This window comes from Pleurodeles waltl, chromosome 2_2 (assembly GCF_031143425.1).
Source record: "Pleurodeles waltl isolate 20211129_DDA chromosome 2_2, aPleWal1.hap1.20221129, whole genome shotgun sequence".
In the NCBI taxonomy this organism is placed as follows: Eukaryota; Metazoa; Chordata; class Amphibia; order Caudata; family Salamandridae; genus Pleurodeles; species Pleurodeles waltl.
In genome coordinates, this window is record NC_090439.1 from 329,494,227 (window position 1) to 329,509,631 (window position 15,405).

Genomic DNA, 15,405 nt, shown 5'->3' on the forward strand with positions numbered 1-15,405 from the left:
CATCATAGCCTCTGTGCTGATTATTCTCGCAGCTATTCACCACGCACGGCCCATCAATATGTTGTGAGCAATGTGAATCAGCGTGTGGACTGTCAGGGTCCTAACATGTGTGGACTTTTCATGCACATTATCTGATGTTGCTGGTTCTGCTGGAGGCACCGTACCCAATCCCTGCATATGGCCATGGTACACTGTCACAATTTGTCACTCATGCATACATGAGACCCAGACAAGGGATAGGCCATGATTTGGGTATTTGGAGACAAGTTCCCAACAATGGTACGGTAAATAAACAGATTATGCTATACAATGTATTTGAGTATGCATTGTAGACCCATCTGACAAAATACCCCAGGAGGAATGTGAGGGTTGGGAAAGCAACTATGATACATATGTAGCCACAAGGAACCTTTAGGGTAACACACAGTCAGGAGCCAGTCAGGATAACAGGATGCAGGGTCAATCGGGATCCAGCAATTTCACAAGGTACATACTCAGTGGTCTGACTGAGACTGGTCGGAGGAGGAACAAGACAGTTGACATGGAAAACTGTGTTTGTCCTGTGTTTTGGAAGGTGACACATTAACCCATGGGCTGTGTTACACAGCGGATTTTTATGGCAATGCATAACAGTGTAATCAATAAAATGGCAGCTTCTATGCTGTTCCAAGCATCTACAAGGGCATTGCATGTTAAAATGGCTGGTCTGCATGGAGGTGCTCACAGGTGTGTGCTGCATCAGTCTCTCACAAGTCCTGTAGGTGAGATTCAAGTTCAAATGGCCAACACTACCTTTCACATGGGAAGCAATCTACAGGTGATAACAGGGCTTAGAGACTACAAGCCAGTGCATTATCTAACCTGACGTCCATGCAGACAGAAGTACAATGACTATGGCATACCGTACTAAAGGGTGAAGCACACTTGATTAACATTGTGAGTCTGTGTGTGTGTAGAGGAGGGATTATCTGGGTACACATATTACCATTCGAGGGACCTCTTAAGATGGGTGGGGTGAGACCGGGAACATGGTTGTGTCAGGACATAGGAGATGGGCTGACATGCAGATGGAATGTCATGTGCGCAATGTTTGTCATAGGTGTGGCACTTGTGCTATCTATGTTCTGCTTATATGGAATTCTAGTCACACATAGTCCTTGCAAAGATAGGTGATGTAACAGTTACTGCTGTCAAGGGTCTGGCCATACATTAATGTTACTATTGCAATTGCACATCCACTGCCTCATGTATGATGCTTTTTGTTCCATTATTGCCATATGCTGCAATGAACCATGTTGCCAACATGTATGTGTGAAATAGGTGTGGTTCTCTGCTATTGCCCTTCAAAGGTAAAATGTACAGGATATATGTCATTTACAGTGTGGGTGAATGTGACTGTTAATTCATACGCATCACAATTGCTTTGGAAATGTCTGTGTCCTGATTGGTATATCAGCAATGCTCCATGAGGCTACACTCTTATTCTGATAGTTAGAGATAAAGGTGAGCAAAAATGATTACCCAGACCATGATGGTGATTATTATAGGTGTTTATTTACATATGTTAATACAGTGGTGATGGTGAGTTGAGTCGAAAGAAATTGGTGACAATATGTTGGCGCCTATGCAATCCTGCAGCTGTGTTTGGTTGGTCCCCCTCATGTTGATGGCCAGCATCCTCCTCTTCCTCCTCTTCAGGCATTTGTGGCTCTGGTTCTAATAGGGGAATGTTCCTTCATACACAAATGTTGTGCAGGATGGCACAGGTTAAAATGATCTTGCAGACCATTTCTGGTGAGTATAGGAGGCTGCCTCCAGTGATGTTGAGGCACCTGAAACTTGACTTCAGGATGCCAAAGGTCCTCTTGACTATGGTGGGTTTCCTCCTATGTGCCTCATTGTAGGCACGCTCTGCTACAGTGCTTGGGTTGGCAAATGGGGTCATAATCCATGGCTAGATCTCATACCCCTGATCAGCTGAAAGAGAAAATGATTGAGATCTTGTTGATGCAGCTTCCCCATTAATATCACCTTGCATGGCAGTAGTTATCTTGGGTTGTCTGTGACTCATTTGTGTTTGTGTTATTGTATCGATTCCTAGGCTTCTAGGATGTACCATCAGCATTGGGTTGTTTCCTTGGCTGAACGAGTGTTTGGCTGCTGACCGGTTGTCAGCAGTATATTTTGAGAGTTGCAGTACAGTGTGTACTCCCTTGCATTGTGACATGTGATACAGGTGTCCCTGTGTCTTCACTGGGGGTGAGATGATAGTTCCATACACAGAATCAATTTGACAGTGGTGGTAACACGTTTGCATCTATGTACCCTGGACATCCCATACATTTTGACATATGCAATAGATTCATTTAACCATCAGTGAGACGCTTAAATTTTACAAGGTGACAACTAGCCAAATTTCTCCGTATGTTGTGATAATTGACGTCTTAACATTTGACTGTACACTAATTTCACATGTGTGACAAGTTCACTGCAGACCTATTTCTCTGCCCTTGCCAAGTTGACTCAGGTTGTAATGCCCACCTAGACTACTGCACTTGGTCTAGTTCATCTGGCTAACTTGGTTGTAAGGGTTGTCGTTTTGAGTTTCGGAAAGTCCGTATGGCAGTACATCTGTTGTGTGTGTGTTAATTTGTCACAATGCGTATGTGTAGGAGTGTGCACCTTCCATATTGTCCCATCAAAATGTGTTCTTCGCACAGTCCACTTGCCTCTTGGTAGTGGGCAATGTGAGAGCAGGAGTGATGTGAGGTATTGGAACGGCCTCAATGATTGCATGTGACCTTTATTGTAGTCATCATAATGCTATGTGAGTCACGGTTTTGACCTGAAGCAAATTACATTCCACACCCCTTACACAGTACGTATTGGTTGTAAGGGTGTTTGATTGAGTGTTTTTGATGTGATATTGAAAGATTAATCTTCCAAGTTGTACTGCCAGTTGAGGCCATGTCATTGTCTTTGTGTTGTTTTAAATTGTTCCCTCGTGTCTGTGGAGTGGCATCTGTTGTTATTTGGATCTGTCATTTGTCCATAGGTGTCTATCCACATGAGTGAGGATATCAAACATGCCTAGTGGTGTCACAACCTCAGTGTGTTCCTTTCCACATGTCGATGTCCTGGTGTATGTGTTGTTTGTCCTAGAGGGTTGCTGTGCAGTGTCTATATAAGTAGGTTTCTGTACTTACCAACAAGTAGTCCATTTCCATATCGTCCATCCTGGAAGTGTTGATTGATGGTGCAGTGGCGGAAGATGAATGAATCATGTCCACTCCCAGGATACTTTGCCACGATGTTGGTGATCAATCCCTGGTGATCCACAATGGCCTGCACATTGATGGTGTGTGTGTGCTTCCTGTTGCAGTATAGATGTTCATTTGCAGCAGGTGGCACAAGGCATACATGTGTGCAGTCAATGGCACCAAGTACGTGTGGGAATCCATTAATAAGGTAAAACCCCTGTTTTGTCTCCTGCTGCTTCTGCTGTGTGCTGGAGAAGCAGATGTGGCGGGGTGTGAGTGTGATGACGGCATCCAGTACCTTGGGCAGGAAGGCGGAGAATGATGGCTGTGAGATCCCAGCAACCAGTGGTTTGAAAGGAGCCACTTGCCAACATGTGTAGTGGTGTCTGCAAGCTGGGTGCCAACTCTGGCTCAATGTTGCGCAGCAGCTGCTGAATGGCTTGCCAGTTCAACCTGTACCTCTGGATGATGTCATGTTTCCTGAGGCCATGAAGGGTTGTCCTGGTGTGGATTATCCCCTCCTGCCTTCTGCGTTGCCTTTGGGGTCCCTGCTGGTGTTGTGGAAGCTGCTGTTGCTGGTCCTGTGCTCCGCGTCTGCATGCACGCTGGATGAGAAGCACCTCCATGTTTTGGAGCTCTGCTATTGCTTCTGTGTGTTTTCATTAAATACAGGTGTGTTTGCCCCATTTTAACTCCTGCCCTGACCCAGGCATTAATTTTTTACGCTATTCGGGCTGTGCGTCATTTTCCACCTCCGCCTCCCGGCCGTACGGGATTTTTGCGCGGTAGCATAAATAAAGCGCACGGGTGTATGTGTCATTTTTTGGACGGGAACGGCTACCTTGAATGTCATTAACGCAAGGCGGTTTCCCGCATCCAGAAAATGACTCACACAGCGTGATTTTGACGTCCGCGGGCTCGGGCGTCAAAGTTTAAATATGGTGCACGGTTTGCGCCGAATGTGCGTCCAAATTTTGGACGCACATTCAGCGCAGACGGAGTATAAATATGCCCCTAAGTGAGTCCAAATTCCCCAAAGTGGTGCCACTCCAGTCGTGGACCGTTGGTTTTGGTGTTACAGGTGCGCAGATAGCCAAAATCCAAAACTTGAGACTTGTTGAGCTAAAAATCGCCAGGGTACCTGGCCTCCTAGAATTCTTGTAGACTACAGCATCTTGTATTATTTTTTCTCTTTATTACTTTTTGTGTACTGCATAAATACTTTAGCAAAGCAAACACAAATGATGGACAGAATGCAGAACCAAATCAAACATTCACTCCCAGTCATGGATCTGGGTTTAATCCATCAATTATTTTTCTCACCATGCCACTCCAGTTTGAACCCAGCCATATGCAATCAGTCTTGAACCTGTTCCCCATGGGAACAGTCCAGCACGAACTGCCAGGCCAAGTCATCCCTGGACCAGAAACAAGCATCCTGGGACCAGTTTCAGGGTATCACCCTTCATCAGCCAGGCTAGCTTGAATCCAGTGGCATAGTGATACCCTGAAATCGGTCCCAGGATGCTTGTTTCAGGTCCAGGGAGGACCTGGCCTGGAAGTTCGGGCTGGACTGTTCCCATGGGGAACAGGGTCAAGACTGTTTTGCATATTGTATGTATTTTATGTTTTTTGTATATTTTTCTATATATAGGTGGTCATTCCGACCTAGGCGGGCGGCGGTTGCCGCCCGCCCGTCGGAAGCCGCCTGAATACCGCCCCGCGGTCAATAGACCGCGAGGGGTATTCTGACTTTCCCGCTGGGCCGGCGGGCGATCTGATTCAGATCGCCCGCCGGCCCAGCGGGAAAGCGCCTTCCACAAGGAAGCCAGCTCGGAATCGAGCCGGCGGAGTGGAAGGCGTGCGACGGGTGCAGCAGCACCCGTCGCGCTTTTCAGTGTCTGCATCGCAGACACTGAAAAGCCTAGTTGGGCCCTGTTAGGGGGCCCCTGCAGTGCCCATGCCATGGGCATGGGCACTGCAGGGGCCCCCAGGGGCCCCAAGACGCCCGTTCCCGCCGGCCAGGTTCTGGCGGTAAGAACCGCCAGAGCCAGGCCGGCGGGAAGGGGGTCGGAATCCCCATGGCGGCGCAGCATGCTGCGCCGCCATGGAGGATTCCCCAGGGCAGCGGGAAACTGGCGGGAGACCGCCAGTTTTCCCTGTCTGACCGCGGCGTTAGCGCCGCGGTCAGAATGCCCTTAGTGGCACCGCCGGCCTGTCGGCGGTGCTCCCGCGCCCGTTGGCCCTGGCGGATTGTATCCGCCAGGGTCAGAATGAGGGCCATAGTTTTTATACACTATTCCAATGTCTTGTTGTTCATAAGGTTGGGTACCATTCTGTTCAGAGTCACCTTTTTAATATCACTATGTTTGACACAAGTACAAATGCATTTGCAATGAAATTTGTGTTCGCACTAATCACAGGCACCTTCTCAAGGCAGGAGTTTTTCATGTTTATGGTGTTAACGCGTCCCTTTATGATTAATTTACTCACTTTGGGACTCGTTTTAGGCCAATTAATCTTTTGACCCTGATTGAAGACACCTTAGGACGAGATAACCAATCAGCATGTCAATCAATATGTCAATAACGTCATCAATATTTACCATAATAAGACAATTCAGATTAGTCAAAGACATTAATAAAACTCAGAGACCACCATGACCTTGCAGTCATGAATAACCACACCAGTTTAATACTATTATATGAAGTTTATTCCCTTATTGATTAAAATTCTACTAGTAAGTTTATTAATCTCAAAACCAAAAAACAAATTAGCATAGTCACAATATGACAACTCTGATAAGATTTCATCAAAGCAAGAATCACGAATATTAGAATATAGCACGACGTCAACATAGGTTATCCTTAGCAGAGAATCATTATCACAATTTTCAACAAAGCATAGATTTAGTCATTTGTTTATTTGTGTCTGTTTAGTGAACCCCTCATCTATCCACAAATTAGCATTGGCATGTTGGGCTTCATGCAAAACAATTTAGTAACACCAATTTTGAAAAACATCTAACTATGGTCTCTGTCAAAAGAAGCAGTTGGTACCTAGAAAAGAAAAGCAAACAGACAATTACAATTTAATTGTCATATAGTTACCCTCCCTATTGGGTCAGCATTCAGGTTCGGTCTTCGTCCTAAGGACATCAGTTGATTCACCCTCAGGAATCCAGCAGTCGGGTAAAGGGCACTTCCCTCATAAGGAGGTAAAGTGTAAACGGAGCAATATAAGGCAAGAATGGTTTTAAGAACCAAACAGCAAAGTCTCTATGCAGAGTAACAAAGTGTCTGGGTCATAGCAAAACGCAATAGCATCTCCCTAACTAACTCATTTCCTTGTGTCAAGGGTTTTTATCCCTTTTCTGTTGTACAATCCCCTAATTCTCCATTGGTTGAGGGTTTGCACCCCACTATCTCCCTCCAATAGAGTTTAAATGACTTCATTAAATTTGTCACCCCATAACAGTTTTCACGTAGTTTATTGGTCCTTATGATTGACGCCTTCAGTGGGTAGAATGTCCAGTATGATTTCATACTCTCATGGTCCTCTTTGCATCTTTAGTCAGTGGCTCCATTGTCTGTACAGGTTCAGGCGACCTTGTACCTGCGAGTAGTCTACACTGTTGCATTCAGCAAGAATATTTCACTAAGCAAGTCGAATTTCATGAGAATGGATCTACTACAGTTACATTCATCTCCTAGCTTTGGAAAAACAAGAGTTCATGTCCTTCAGCAAGTCAGCACACTGCACGTTAGAAAAACACATTTAATATGAATGCTAACTAAGGCCTAATGATTTATTAGCAGAATTTTAACATATAACCTTTTAGTATTAGTGCAAAATCATATTCTAACATAACATTTCAACATTACTAGTAAGTTTCATTAGTCATTGTATATATTGTCGGCCACTCCCCGTGGGCACATTTCAAGCACACGTTTAGCAAAATACATTAATAAAAAATTTTATGCGGCATTATTACGCATTAGTTCATAAGCATTTCATGTTAATTTCTAAGTGAATAAGTTACTCTCTCAGTCCCTCCTCTGATGACACTTGTCATCACACAAAACCTTTCACTTCACAACCTTTCATTTTCTTTAAATTGCGCATCTCAATTTCTTCCTCCCTATGTGATCTTTCCCAAATTTCTTTGAACATTTTCTCTTTTTCTTTTTCTTCTTTTCTTTTACTACATTTTGCTATATCTCTTTTAATTCTTTATTAATTTTGCATGATAACCATAGTCCAAATAGACAAGACAGGACAATTAATATACCCCCTATTATTTTTGCAAGAACCCCGTTCCAAATACTACTAAACCAATTCCCTATTTAGTAATTCCTTTCCCCACTTTTTCCCAAACTCCAGGTTCCTTCAGCTCTTTCAAATCTGCACTACCTCTTGTTAGGTTAGTAAGCATACCTCTAATCTTTCTACTATTATTAGGAATGAACGCACAACAATGGCGCTCATTAAGCAATTTACAGACTCCGCCACTCTTTGCTAAAAGAATGTCTAAAGCAAGCCGGTGTTGAAGAGTCATAGCTCTTTCCACAGCAAGTTCAGTATCCAGCAGGAGTATAGCCCCTGTGAAGTTTGTCAGCATGTTATCCACAATAGTAGACAACCTTTGAATCTTTATGGAGTTTAAGATAACCCCTACTGAAGGAATTATGGCTCCAAATATGTCACCAACGACAGCAGCCGCTGTCTCTCTCTTTTGTCTAGAATGTTGTAATTCAGACATTTTAGGTATTTGTTTTAAGTAATCAATCTGGTAGATCTTTGGGAAAACTATCCCCAAATAACATGTCCCATACCATCCCTTTGGAAAAGGGTAATAAGCTTTAAGTCCAAATATTCAATAGATCCCAGGGATCGCTGGATCCTGTCCATTTAGCATGAAAGTCCTTTTACTCATGCCTGCACTAATTCGTTCCCACAAATTAAGTGTCATGCTCAGATTTTGGCCTATATATACAAAGCCTTCCTACATGTAATGCATCTATATCTAACTTGCCCTGTGTCTTTATTGCAGTGTGAGCATAATCATTTGCAAGCGTGCGTTTTTCTAAACCCTTTTCTAACCTTTCCTTTAATGCTTTCCGTCTACATGGAGTGCAGAATTATTAGGCAAGTTGTATTTTTGAGGATTAATTTTATTATTGAACAACAACCATGTTCTCAATGAACCCAAAAAACACATTAATATCAAAGCTGAATATTTTTGGAAGTAGTTTTTAGTTTGTTTTTAGTTTTAGCTATGTTAGGGGGATATCTGTGTGTGCAGGTGACTATTACTGTGCATAATTATTAGGCAACTTAACAAAAAACAAATATATACCCATTTCAATTATTTATTATTACCAGTGAAACCAATATAACATCTCAACATTCACAAATATACATTTCTGACATTCAAAAACAAAACAAAAACAAATCTTTGACCAATATAGCCACCTTTCTTTGCAAGGACACTCAAAAGCCTGCCATCCATGGATTCTGTCAGTGTTTTGATCTGTTCACCATCAACATTGCGTGCAGCAGCAACCACAGCCTCCCAGACACTGTTCAGAGAGGTGTACTGTTTTCCCTCCTTGTAAATCTCACATTTGATGATGGACCACAGGTTCTCAATGGGGTTCAGATCAGGTGAACAAGGAGGCCATGTCATTAGATTTCCTTCTTGTATACCCTTTCTTGCCAGCCACGCTGTGGAGTACTTGGACGTGTGTGATGGAGCATTGTCCTGCATGAAAATCATGTTTTTCTTGAAGGATGCAGACTTCTTTCTGTACCACTGCTTGAAGAAGGTGTCTTCCAGGAACTGGCAGTAGGACTGGGAGTTGAGCTTGACTCCATCCTCAACCCGAAAAGGCCCCACAAGCTCATCTTTGATGATACCAGCCCAAACCAGTACTCCACCTCCACCTTGCTGGCGTCTGAGTCGACTGGAGCTCTCTGCCCTTTACCAATCCAGCCACGGGCCCATCCATCTGGCCCATCAAGACTCACTCTCATTTCATCAGTCCATAAAACCTAAGAAAAATCAGTCTTGAGATATTTCTTGGCCCAGTCTTGACGTTTCAGCTTGTGTGTCTTGTTCAGTGGTGGTCGTCTTTCAGCCTTTCTTACCTTGGCCATGTCTCTGAGTATTGCACACCTTGTGCTTTTGGGCACTCCAGTGATGTTGCAGCTCTGAAATATGGCCAAACTGGTGGCAAGTGGCATCGTGGCAGCTGCACGCTTGACTTTTCTCAGTTCATGGGCAGTTATTTTGCACCTTGGTTTTTTCACACGCTTTTTGTGACCCTGTTGACTATTTTGAATGAAACGCTTGATTGTTCGATGATCACGCTTCAGAAGCTTTGCAATTTTAAGAGTGCTGCATCCCTCTGCAAGATATCTCACTATTTTTGACTTTTCTGAGCCTGTCAAGTCCTTCTTTTGACCCATTTTGCCAAAGGAAAGGAAGTTGCCTAATAATTATGCACACCTGATATAGGGTGTTGATGTCATTAGACCACACCCCTTCTCATTACAGAGATGCACATCACCTAATATGCTTAATTGGTAGTAGGCTTTCGAGCCTATACAGCTTGGAGTAAGACAACATGCATAAAGAGGATGATGTGGTCAAAATACTCATTTGCCTAATAATTCTGCACTCCCTGTATCATCAGTGTGTAAGAAGTTCTTTTCTACAGGTGTTAGTAAGCAGGTTAGATTATTGCGGTGCGCATAAGCTGTCCCAAATGTCAGTGTCTGCTCGAAGAAACTAATTTTATGCTGTGTTCTTTAGCTAATTTATTTAGAAACTCAATCACAGGCACGAAGGAAAACACTACATCTAAGTTAGAATAGAAGTATTGAACATGTTCTTGATCATAGAATCTTGTTAACAGCAAACTACAGCTTATCCCGTAGGTTAGTGACGTACTATGATAAGTAACCCCTTCTTGTACGGATGAAGGAATCTTTGTGCACACATAGCAATTCTTTGCATCCATTGTGTCAACATACTCATTCAGCAAGCGATAGAAGACATTAGTAGATAGTTCCCCTTTTGAATTAGTTCCCTCATGCAAGTATTTTGCATCCTGCTCAAACTTCTCCCATGGTGTTAGTGTAGCAGTATCTGGATTTGAAGCATTGTTAGTCACTTTCATATCCACCAATGGCATTCCCACCATCACACCTATAATTATTATTGTGCACACAATACCCAGAATAGCCCTCAACCAACCACACATTCTACCCTTATTATTATTATCTCTAGTACAACTCATGATCTGTAAAGAATCAGATAGCAGAATAATACAAAGCAAACAATCAACTTGAGGACGATATAAAAGCTCTTTTTTTTGTTTTTCTTCTGTGCAAAGTCTCTCTCTCTTTCTGCGAGTATTTACAGCGTTTCACTCACTCCAGGACCCCTTTGTCAAATCAGGTTAGCAGCTTGTCAGGTTTTTCAGCGTCAATTCAGGTTAACAGTGTCACATCCGGTAATTTATCAGTCTCTTTTCTCAGCTTTTCAGCTTTCACTTTCAATTTCAATTTAACACAGTCTCCTCCTAAAGTTTAATTCAAGTGCCGTAGTATTGACCTGGTACCCCTCGATCAAAACACAACGCCAAGAATTCTTGTTGCCATTCAGCTGATGTTGCATACGCCCATTCAGGACCTGCGTATCTTCTGTTTGCAACTCTTTTTCTTTTCAGTTTGCGATCACTCTGCAACTCTCCTTCACTAAGATCTTCTTTCCTGGTTGTGTCAACTTCTTCCTCTATTGTTTCATTAGGGATCACTTTCTCTCCTGCAGCTTGTGGCTCCGGCCAATCATCCCCTTTAAGTACATTCTTTCTGCTTGGCCTTTCAGGACGTTGGACAGCGCCCTCCTCTTGTGCTATGGTGTTTTCTCTTGATGGCTCTGCAAGCGGCTCAGGAGGAGTCAGAACACCTCGACTTCCTTCTGCCTCACTCCCTTCACCTTCAGGGTCTGTTATGGGCTCAACTTCAAACCTGTATTTGTCTGCTTCTGGGAGAACCTCTTTTTGTGTCGGTTCCCCTGATGCCCCAGCTGAGATAGGCTCACCTTCACCCCTCTGGATCTCGTTTTGAGTGATTAAGCCGTCCTCAGCAGGCTCTCCCCCAGTCTCAGTTCCCCTCTGAATACTCTACGGCCCTGAGACTTCCTTCTCTGCAGCTGTTGTTTTGGTACTTCAAGTTCCTCATCAGTCGGACACGTCACTTTCTTTGTGTGACTGGCATGTATCCAATTTGGAAGACCTGCACATTTCACAGCAGTGGTAGTTGTCAGTATTACTTGATATAGCCCCTTCCAACGTGGCTCCAAACACAACTTCCTCACGTGTTTCTTGATAACCACCCAGTCACCAGCTTTCAGGGTGTGACCTGGATCGCATATTGGTGGCAATGTGGTAGCCTCCACCTGGTGAGAAAAAGAGCAGACCACATCAGCCAGACCCTTGCAGTAGTCCAATACCATATCATCCGTGATATTCACAAGAGCATTTGCAGGAACTGGTGGCAATTGCATAGCTCGGCCCACGAGAATTTCATGAGGAGACAGTCCTGTTTTCTTGTCAGGTGTGTTTCTCATTGATATCAACACTAAGGGCAATGCATCTGGCCACTTAAAATTGGTAGCTGCGCACATTTGTGCCATTCTCGACTTCAAGGTAACATTCATCTGCTCCACTAGTCCTGATGCTTCAGGGCGATAGCTACAATGCAACTTCTGCTCAATGTTTAATGCAGCACACAAGAGCTTAATCACCTCATTGTCGAAGTGTCTGCCCCTATCTGATTCTAAAGAGTTCGGAAACCCGAAACGTGGTATTAACTCCCTAAGCAGCAGTTTTGCTACTGTGAGACTGTCATTCCTACATGTAGGGTAAGCTTCAATCCAGTGGCTGAAAATGTACACAATCACCAAAACGTACCTCAGACCTCCACACACAGGCATCTCAATAAAATCCATCTGCATTCTGCTAAACAGACCTCCAGCTCTCCCAAAGTGGCTCAAATTCACCACAGTCCCTTTTCCCGCATTCATCTGCTGACAGATGATGCACCTGTGACAGATAACCTCTGCGGCTTGTCTGAATTTCGGATTTAACCAAACGATTTTGAACAACCTGATCATTGCGTCTCTCCCAACATGTGCTTGACCATGGTAAAACGTTTCAAACTGTGACAAAAAACTGTTTGGCAAAACCATTTTTCCCTCCTCGGAAACCCATAAGTCATCAGATCTCTGTACGCATTGCATTCTCTGCCAGGAATGTTTCTCCTCTTTGCTGGCACATCCCTGCAAGTATTTTAGCTCATCTAATGTGTCAACCACCCTTAATGCGTACCCTGTGCATGTTTCATTTTCAGTTTCAGGTAACAATTCCCACTGATCTCGAAACAATATACAGTTCAATGCACAAAACCTTGCGACTTGATCTGTATATCCGTTTCCCATTGACACAAAATCTTGTGACTTAACATGAGCATTGCATTTCACCACAGCAATATCAAGAGGTAACTGAATCGCATGCAACAAATCCTTAATATTTTTGCCATTTTTCACTGGAGAACCAGAAGAGGTCATGAAACCCCTCTGTGACCATAACTGGCCAAAATCATGTACAATTCCGAATCCATATCTGCTGTCGGTATAAGTAGTGACTTTCAGGTTTTCAGCTGCGTGGCATGCCCTAGTAAAAGCAATTAATTCAGCCACTTGAGCAGAGTACACTCTTTCGTGCCAGGAAGCTTCTAAGATACCAGTGATTGTACACATGGCATAGCCAGCTCTCAGTACTCCTACTGTGTCTCTCAAGCATGATCCATCAACAAAGATAATGTAATCATTTTCTTCAAGTTGGGTATCTTTGATATCAGGCCTTGGCTTGGTGCACAGATCTGTTACCTCAAGACAGTCATGTTCTACTTCCTCTGCATCATCAATGTCTGCATTTTCAATAGGAAGTAAAGTTGCCAGGTTCAATACAGTACATCTCTTAAGGGATACATTCGGTGACCCCAGTATAATTGTCTCCTATTTAGTAAGGCGTGCATTCGTCATATGCTGTGTTTTGGTTTGGGTTAACAAGATTTAAACTGAATGGGGGGCCATTACTGTTAAAGGATGTCCCATCACTATTCCTTCACACTGGGTGAGGCTTTGACCAACTGCTGCAACTGCACGCAAACAACCCGGTAAGGCTGCTGCGACTGGGTCCAAAGTAGCTGAAAAATATGCTACTGGGCGGTTTGCACCTCCATGGACCTGTGTCAGGACAGACAAAGAACAAGCATCACGTTCATGACAAAACAGTACAAAAGGCTATGTGTAATCAGTCATACCTAAAGCTGGTGCCCTGCACATACTTTCCCTCAATTCCATGAATGCCTTCATCTCTTTCCAAGACATGATTATAGCACCCGGGCCATTCGGAACTTCTTTAACAGTCAGTCTCACCAAAGGTTTAGAGATAATCGAGAAGTTGGGAATCCACTGGCGACAGTAGCCCACCATTCCCAAAAACATCCTAACGTCTCTCTTTGTTCTCGGGGGATTCATCTGCAGTATGGCTGTCACCCTTTCCTTGGAAATGTTTCTTGACCCTTTCTCAATCAGGTGACCTATGTACTTCAACTCTCTCTGACAGTATTGCAACTTCTTTGGGGGTCATTACGACCCTGGCGGTATAAGGCGCTTACCGCCGTGCAGAAGACCGCCAATACACCGCCGCGGCAGCGGTAGACCGCCACAGCTATTATGACACACATCATGGAATCCGCCGAAATTCAGACACCCACACAATACCGCCACACCAAAGGTCAGCGAGAAACTGGCGGAAACGCATCCTCCACCTCCACGCCAACAGAAACACGCCCATGCCATTACGACCCACGAATCCACGCGGCGGTCTTTCAACCGCGGTATTCCATTGACGGTACACACCGCCGCGCTCAAAATACACACACATCTACAAAACACTGCCACATTGGACAATGACAAATACACACACCTGACACACATACACACACCACTCCCACACACCCAATACTATATAAAACACACACCCACATCACACACAAACCCCTACGGCAAAAAAACTCAGAGAGAAGGCCAGAGAGACAGCACAGAACAGACAACCCCATCACACAGAGGCACACAACGCCATCATCCACGCAACATCCAAGCACAAAACACCACATACCACTACACTCACCACACTCATCAACACATACACCACCCCACACATCACACACACCACCCCACCCCAAAGACACCCCCGCTTCTCCGAGGAGGAGCTCAGGGTCATGGTGGAGGAAATCATCCGGGTAGAACCACAGCTATTTGGCTCACAGGTACAGCACACATCCATAGCCAGGAAGATGGAGCTATGGCAAAGAATAGTGGACAGGGTCAACGCTGTGGGACAGCACCCAAGAAATAGGGAGGAAACTGGAAGAGGTGGAACGACCTACGGGGGAAGGTGCGTTCCACGGTATCCAGGGACCACATCGCGGTACAGCGGACTGGCGGCGGACCCCCACCTCCTCCCCCACAACTAACAACATGGGAGGAACAAGTCTTGTCCATCTTGCATCCTGAGGGCCTCGGAGGAGTCGTTGGAGGAACGGACACTGGTAAGTCTAATCTTAACCATCATACCCCCCCACCTGCATGATATCACACACCCCCATCATCACACCCGCCCCTAGCACCACAAATCCTCACCTATCTACCCATGACACCAACCACCCATCCCAACCCCAAGACCTGCATGACATAACTAAGCATGGACACCCATCACCAAAGCATGCCCACTGCACAGACCCACAACACCCCCCAACCATCAGCACACAAGCCCCCACACAGGAATGCTTGCACTGGGGTTCACGAACACCCAACCATTGCACTCCATGAAACACACACATGCAATAATCATGTACTTATACCCCCGCAGGAACCCGAAGGAACGTCACCACACCAGAGGGTCCAGACAACACCACTCCACCCCCAGAAGAGGCCCAAAGTGATGACAGCAGCTCTGCCCCACTGGATCTTGATGACCAGCCTGCCTCAGGACAGTCGGTTCCCCTT